Below are 8,058 nucleotides of genomic sequence, written 5' to 3'. Positions count from 1 at the left end.
GGCAAATATGCCTAAATGGACATTTCCCCCAGAAAGGTATAAGCTGTTCTTCAACTGTACAAAATTCACTTGAGCTAAACGAATGTAAACAAATATTATTTGCAGCAGTGAGAAAGTCCCTCACAGGTGCTAAGTTATCATGTTTTCTTCCAGTTTCACAGTTGTAAATGTCGTCAAATCTGATGACCCTAACTAAAAATAGAAATCCTTTGCTTGACATTAAGACCAAAGATTTCTATGTCTTCCCATAAATCCTCATAAGTCGCATAAGTGGCTTCGTGAAGCCCAACCAAATAGAGCAGCCCCCAAAACGCTAGTAACTCTTCTCTTGTCATATGTTTGGCGTCTTGCTCTTTCGAATATTTATTTTTTACCGACTCTGCTGAGATCACCATATGTTCATCAAATAAAGTAGAAAATGAATTGATGACAGACACGACACTTTTGGAGTGTGCCTTTCTTGCAGGTAAATGGGTTATGCTAACATCTGTATTCTGATGGTTTTGGTCAGTATTTCCTTTTTCCGTTTTATAGACTTATCTTTGTATACAAAAAATCCTCGAAGCACTCTGCCTCGGATTCACTTCCTTCTTGTTATGCATCAGACGCATGCAATCTCCGCCTCTTGGTCCTCATCTTCTGTATCCGTTCCTGCTACGTCATCATCTGCTTCATCCCTCTCCCATATTTCTTTGGTCATGTGGGTGCAGCCATCTGAAAATATAATAACTGGAAATGATACAGTGGCAAAAGTGGTAATGAAGTATCTGCTAAGTTGCCAATGGAACTAAGTACACTACTTCTTTCGTTGTAATTCATTAATAATTTTATCATTTATACCAATATTCAAGGAAAATTACAATTCAAAAAGCAACTTACCTCCACACCAATTGATGCACTCCCAGGTGCATGGAGTCGGAAATGTCTTGTGAGGCTCACAAAAACTAGATGGTGACCGACAGACTGATGAAAACATGTTGATAGCTTACTGTAGTGAAGAGCGGGAAGGTACTGAAAATGTAAACAATGAGAGGTGGTGTGTGTCACAATGAAGCAAGTTGGATCACGCAAGTCGTCAGAAATGACCCTGTGTGCCCAGTAAATGGTTAAGTGATGATGAATTATTCGTTGGAGTTATACTAACCAGTGGAACACCCAGTGGAATAAACAGAACGATGAAATTACAATGAAATACAGACCATTAGCTGCTTACAGGTGTTGATAAATATCAACAAGGGCAATTGGAAATGTATGCCCCAGCCGGTACTCGAACCCACGATCTCCTGCTTACATGGCAGACGCTCTATCCGACTGAGCCATCGATGACACAGAGGATAGTGCAAGTGCAGGGACTTATCTCTGTCACGCTCCCAGTGAGACCCACATTTCCAGCTTACTGTCCACACACTGCATTTGTAGTGTCCCTGTCCACTGTACTCTTTATCCGTGGCAGTCTATCTACTGATTCCCGCAAGAGTTTGAGCAATGTGAGTGCATCCGCACTGAAGAAGTTCAAAAAAATGGTTCAAATGGCTCTAAGCACTATGGGACTTAACATTTGAGGTCATCAGTCCCCTAGACTTAGAACTACTTAAACCTAACTAACCTAAAGACATCACACATATCCATGCCCGAGGCAGGATTCGAACCTGCGACCGTAGTGATAGCGCGGTTCCAAACTGTAGCGCCTAGAACCGCTCGGCCACACTGGCCGGCGAAGAAGTTCATTGGCCAGTAAGCCTTATTTATATGAAGATGGTATCTGTTCTTTCGGACATGTCCGGCTTACTGGCCGTGAGTAATTAGCGGGTAGGGGCACTACAAATGTAGTGTGTGGACAGTAAGTAGGAAATGTGGATCTCTCAGGGAGCATGTCAGTGATAAGTCCCTGCAGTCGCACTAACCTCTGTATCCTTGATGGCTCAGTCAGATAGAGCATCTGCCATGTAAGCAATAGATCTCGAGTTCAGCAGCTAATGGTTTGGATTTCATTCTTTGAGAGCTGCAAAATCAAACGGAATAAAGTTGACAGGGCGAAACGTCACGATAATTTCGATCATTTGGGAAACTCGATTGCATCACATGGGTTGATGGATGTTCCAGTTAAGGAGTACTGTAATTACAGCTGAATTCTTGTTAACTGACTTTGTCTATTCTAGGAAAGGAAGAAGATCAGATAAAGTCTCGTCGGCGTCATAGTCACTAGGTAAATTGAACAACTGCAAATGGACAAGGATAGCAGTAGAAACAACTCAGAGCTTTGTTGGAGACGCAATCCCAACGTCTGCACAAATGACAGAGAATCCACAAAAACGTTAGAGGATTTGTATACCGGGCTTGAGCGCCATTACAAGCAAATGCATTGAACTTCATTATACCAGTTGGTGAAATTAATAAGCCTAAGTGTGACTAATAGGGCAAAGAGAACATCACCCCACATTGCAGGTTGCCTACATCAGAGACAAGTATACATTCAGGAGCAAACCCATTCTGATTGACAGGTCCTTAACCCACTGCTCTGCGAAGCAGCTAATGATCCCATGGGGATAATCCATCCTTCTGATTGATGGATACTTAAACTATAGTTCTGCTAAGTTGCTGCATGATGCCCTGAGGACAATCCGTCCTTCAGAAAAAATCCACACCTCCCCCTCCTCCTCCTCCTCTAACCATTGGGAACTCCCCTTGCCGATAGAAGCATACTTTTGATATCAATTTGACTGATTAATTAATTAACTCCATCAATTAATTAACCCCTCCCCTACTGAGAAACCCCCAGCCCTCCCTCTCCCCTCCTGCACTTGCAAATTAGCGGGAAAAAGACTCAACTGATTGGTCATTTGGCGAGAAATCGATTGCAGTATATGGAACATTGTTTGAACAGTTTATGGCAGGTAATGCAATGTATGGAATATTGTTTCTTTAAACAATTGATGGGATACAAGGTATTGTATGGAATATAGTTCATTTGGGTATTTAAGGAAATTGATGATAAATCGATTGCAGTGTATAGAATGTCGTTTATACAATCTAGACAATGTGTGGAAATTCTTTATTTAACAATTTATGGGAGACAACACAGTGTTTGGAATATAGTTTATTCTTTTATTTAAAGACTTTGTTTGGAAACTGATTGACATGTATGGAATACTGTTTATTTAAACAATTTACAGGATACAAGGTGGTGTAAGAAATATAGGTTATTTAAATAACTTGTGAGGAAATCGATTGCTGTGAGTGGAATATTTAAACAATCGCAGTGCTTTTCATTCCAGTCGCATAAGGAAATACATAATCACACTGTCACAGATTCTTGAAACACATCTGAAAAACTTTCTTGTGTCTCGCCACCCACCCACAAAGGTTGCCCGGTGTTAGGGTGTGCATGAGGGACTTGGAAACAACAGTGAGCTTATCGCACCACTGTCGGGTGTCAGCTACCTCCACGGCCCTGTGAAGTACTACAATAAGCCCTGGAACAAAAGCATACATCCTGTCAGAGTCCGGCGCCATCTCAACTCATCTGTATCCATGAACCAACCTGTCAGATATAAGTGCACACAAGAGATGCCTTCTTTCCAAAGCAAATGCCTGACAGGAAATTGAGACAGAAATATTGCTGAAGTTAATAAATAATATCAGGTCACATGATCATGATGCAGGGGATATAAGGCGAATGCAGTAGCTACTTCACACACACAAACACACACACACACACACACACGCACGCAAATGTCACGAAAACAGTTGCACAATGTCACAAAACTAGTAGCTGGCTGACTCGAAATACCCTTTAAATAGATCGTTGCATGCGAAGATATATAGAGAACTGTAGTTCGCTTTGCAGCCGACATAGGAATTAGCAAAGTATATTTAAATAATTGCAGCGCTTTTTATTACGCCATGGACCCTAAACTACCTCCAGCCTTCCTGGCACATTTGCTTGTGGTACACTGAGAGATTGCAGGGAACTCTCACTTCCAATACGGTGTTATGCTGCGTAATGTTAGAGAAGTTGATCTTTATTACTTGGTTACTATACCTAGATACAATCTGACTTCATTCATGTGAGGAAATGAAGCTCTTGCTTGTGTGCTCTAGTGAATTTATTTCTCGTTCAGCTACAGGCAAAGCGTGATACACTTACAAACATCAACATAAAAATTTAAATTAACATTAACAATGATTTACAATAAAATTTTCAGGGTTTCCAGCCACAAAAGTGCTTGGTCACTTATCACATGTATGTCCATCAGATTTCCTCCCTTAAGTCCGTGTACGTCGCACTCAACTATATGCTGCATGGTTTGACTCTCTCCGCACTCACAATTGGGGTCCTGGGAGAAACCCCACTTTTTCAACAAATATCCGCACCGACCAACACCTGTCCGCAGACGATTTAGAGTTACCCACACTCTACGTTGGAGTTGGAAGCCTGGAACTCGTTGAGATGGCTCCTCAATAAGGAAACTGTTATTCACTTTGCTTTCCTGCCATTGCTGTTTCCACAGGTTATCGATATCAATCTAGTGAAGAAATAGCAGTAAGCTTTACCTGCGTTGAAAGGAAGAAGGTGCCGATTTAAACGACTGCAGCAAAAGCCAATGGCGGCTGAGGGCCGAGGGGAGCGTTTTTCTGAAGAACCTGTGTGAAAACATTTGCGGACTGGCGAGTGCCGTGGGCCCATTGTGAAGACACGTTGGATGGCGCCGGTCGGTCGGCGGTCGCGACCAGGTAGGCTGACTAGCGCTGAGGGGTCGCCGCTGCAATGGGCAGAGCATTGAAGATTGGCAATAAAGCAGAGGATGGGCCCTTGTTAGGCAGTAAGCCGATAAGATGACTGTGCGTTTCTCCGAATTTCCATGGGACAGGTCAATGGCGCCCAGAAAAAAATATCTGTGGAGGCAGAAGGCTTTCAGCGAGTTTATGGCCATTCTTTGGAAGGTTCTAAATGGACGCAGCAGGGGAGATAACGACCTTTTTAGTGAGGGCTGTGGTTCCATCCATATTTTTTCCTTTTCTTCCAATTAACTCTTAAGTCGCTGTTTGATCAAATCTATGTATGCAGAGCAAGGAGTGGTCACCCAGCTTCGAATGCCGCACTCCAGCTCGTGGTTGGCTTGTGCTAAAGTGGGAGTGGTCTAAAAAGATGTAAATGTGCTACGCTACCGAGCTGGCGAGGAAACCTGAGAAAAAGAGGACGCTCTTGTACTAGCGCTTTGGTAGTAAAGAACTGCAGGCCTTTACTGAAACGGTGAGAATTGTGCCCTTTGCTAGCGGGCCATTTAGAGCCTGTGCCAGTCACCATCTGAATCACCAGAAGTATTGCTCCTACTAGCATCACGCGCACAAATGGTTCAAATGGCTCTGAGCACTATGGGACTCAACTGCTGTGGTCATAAGTCCCCTAGAACTTAAAACTACTTAAACCTAACTAACCTAAGGACAGCACACAACACCCAGCCATCACGAGGCAGAGAAAATCCCTGACCCCGCCGGGAATCGAACCCGGGAACCCGGGCGTGGGAAGCGAGAACGCTACCGCACGACCACGAGATGCGGGCATCACGCGCACAACGAGTGTGCGTGGGTGTACTTATTTGTTTTGAGTTGGGAATCTAAACATTTGACATTTTCCTTCACGCATAGTGGCCATACCGCGGACTCACATGTATGAAGTCAGGTAATGCGATTAGTTCTGGTTAGTGTCGTGAGATGATCCCCAGCTGATCACTTTACCGTAGACAGCATATTAGCGAAAGCGTTTGTCATATAAAAATGTTTGTGTGACGTTTCTTTAGCCATTTTTTTGACTTGTGATGTTAAGAATGAATAAATCTATTGTTATTTAGACCAAAATTCCTCCTAGTTTTCTAATTAACATTTCCTTTGCCTTTTTCATTAAAGTTCAAATGGTTCAAATGGCTCTGAGCACTATGGGACTCAACATCTAAGGTCATAAGTCCCCTAGAACTTAGAACTACTTAAACCTAACTAACCTAAGGACATCGCACACACCCATGCCCGAGGCAGGATTCGAACCTGCGACCGTAGCAGTCCCGCGGTTCCGGACTGCAGCGCCAGAACTTTCATTAAAGTCTTGATTACAATTGGAAGAAGGAAGCTTGCTATTGGCGAATTGCTGCCAGGATCTAGGTCCTTGGCACTTCTGTGATGCTGTCGTTTAGCTTCCTTGCCAAACAGGTCCACATTATGATGAAATAAAAAACAAAAAGAAAAGAAAAATATGGCTCAGTAGTGTGTTGTAGATACTTAGTTGTCTGATTGTGTTGTTTATATGTCTATTTGTTTTATTTACAGTGTATTTGTGTCAGTACCGTTTTTCCGTCGTCGTCGTATTATTTTTGTGGTGTTTCCTGTTGTATTTTTTTTGTATTTGGTTGTTTTTTATTCTGAATCTCGTGTGCTGTTGTAGTCTCGGGCTGCATACAGGTTTGCTGTATTTGTTTTGATGTCATTGCATTGTACGGCGTATATCTTGTGAGTTAGATAATAAGGTTGTCCACGTGTTGCACGTATAATTGAAGTTTGTTGTGGATAGAGAATTTGAATGATAACGAGAATTAGAGCACGGAGACAAGTAGATTGGGAGCGGGAAAATAAAGTGTACGTCATGGAGGAAGAGCGCAATGAAACGGCAGAGGCACAGTTTGAACGTACGAAGACGTTGCTGTTGAACGGTGTTAGCAACAACGATGTCGTGCAACATGGAAAATCAGGGACACGAAAGCGATATGGCTTTTCTTAAGGGGACTGACAGTGTCAGTTTGCATGTGATAGAAGATGTGAGGGTACCACAACATATCGAAGCAGAGGTAATTATTGGAAATCTGGACCGAGAAGACAGGGAGGTATCAGTACGCAATGATGCGGAAACAACACTGCAGAAATCAAGTATGATTTCGGTCGATCACGATACTGAGGAAAGGAAGAGGACTACAATCTGGTAGAATTTTTAAGGGGAATGAAGAAGAAACTTGATAGCCTATAGGGAATGGAGGCTGGAGTAAAAGGAGTGGTGGAAAAGATTAATGGACTAAAAGGAATGGAGGACAAAATTAATGAGTTAGTTCGTTGAAGAAATTAATAGGCACTCAATAGATACATGGACAGATCTGGCGAAGGCAGTTCAGAAGACTATGTGCTGGGGACAACCACCTAGAAAACGCAAACATAGGTGGTGGAACGCAAAGTGTGATGAAGCCATTGAGAGAAGAAAGCAAGCATGGGACAAGTTCAGTAGCTACAGAAATTCAGAAACATGGAAAGAATTTCACGAAGTTCAGAAACTAGCATCGAAGGAAATCAGAAGGGAAAAAACGAGCATATGACAATAACAGACTAAAAGAAATTGAGGAAGATTTCAAAAGAAATAACACAAGAAATTTTTACAGAACTTTCAAAGAAAATATTAAGGGCTATCAACCCCCTAGCCTCTGCTTCCGAAGAACAGATGGATCCCTGGAAACAAACACAAAAGAAAACTGTAAAATTCTCAAACATTACTTTGATAAACTTCTTAATTGCAAAAAACCTACAGGAAAATTAACATTCCAAAAGACCACATCTAATGCCGATTCTGATCCATCCACAATAGAAGAGATAGAGGAAATCATAAAACAAATGAAAAATAACAGAGCTGCCGGAGAAGATGGTATTATCGCCGAGATCTGGAAACTCCAAGATGAAAACATCACCAAAAAAATCCATAAGATTATCTCCGAAATTTGGATCACAGAGAAAGTGCCAGAGGAATGGAAATGTGCATTGATCCATCCGTTACATAAAAAGGGTGATAAGTCAGATCCAAACAATTACAGAGGCATTTCGCTAGTACCAGTTACATACAAAATTTTCTCTAAGGTGCTATTAAACAGACTAGAACCACAAGCAGATCTGCAAATTGGGGAATACCAGGCAGGCTTCAGAAAAGGGAGATCATGCATCGAACAGATCTGGAACTTGAGAACACTTTTGAAAGTCAGACAGGCAAGAAACACTGTAGTTACCTTTGTGGACTTTAAAAAAGCATATGAT

Source organism: Schistocerca serialis, chromosome 8 (assembly GCF_023864345.2).
Source record: "Schistocerca serialis cubense isolate TAMUIC-IGC-003099 chromosome 8, iqSchSeri2.2, whole genome shotgun sequence".
Classification (NCBI taxonomy): domain Eukaryota; kingdom Metazoa; phylum Arthropoda; class Insecta; order Orthoptera; family Acrididae; genus Schistocerca; species Schistocerca serialis.
The sequence above is the reverse complement of the archived record's forward strand: the minus strand, read 5'-3'. Positions refer to the sequence as shown.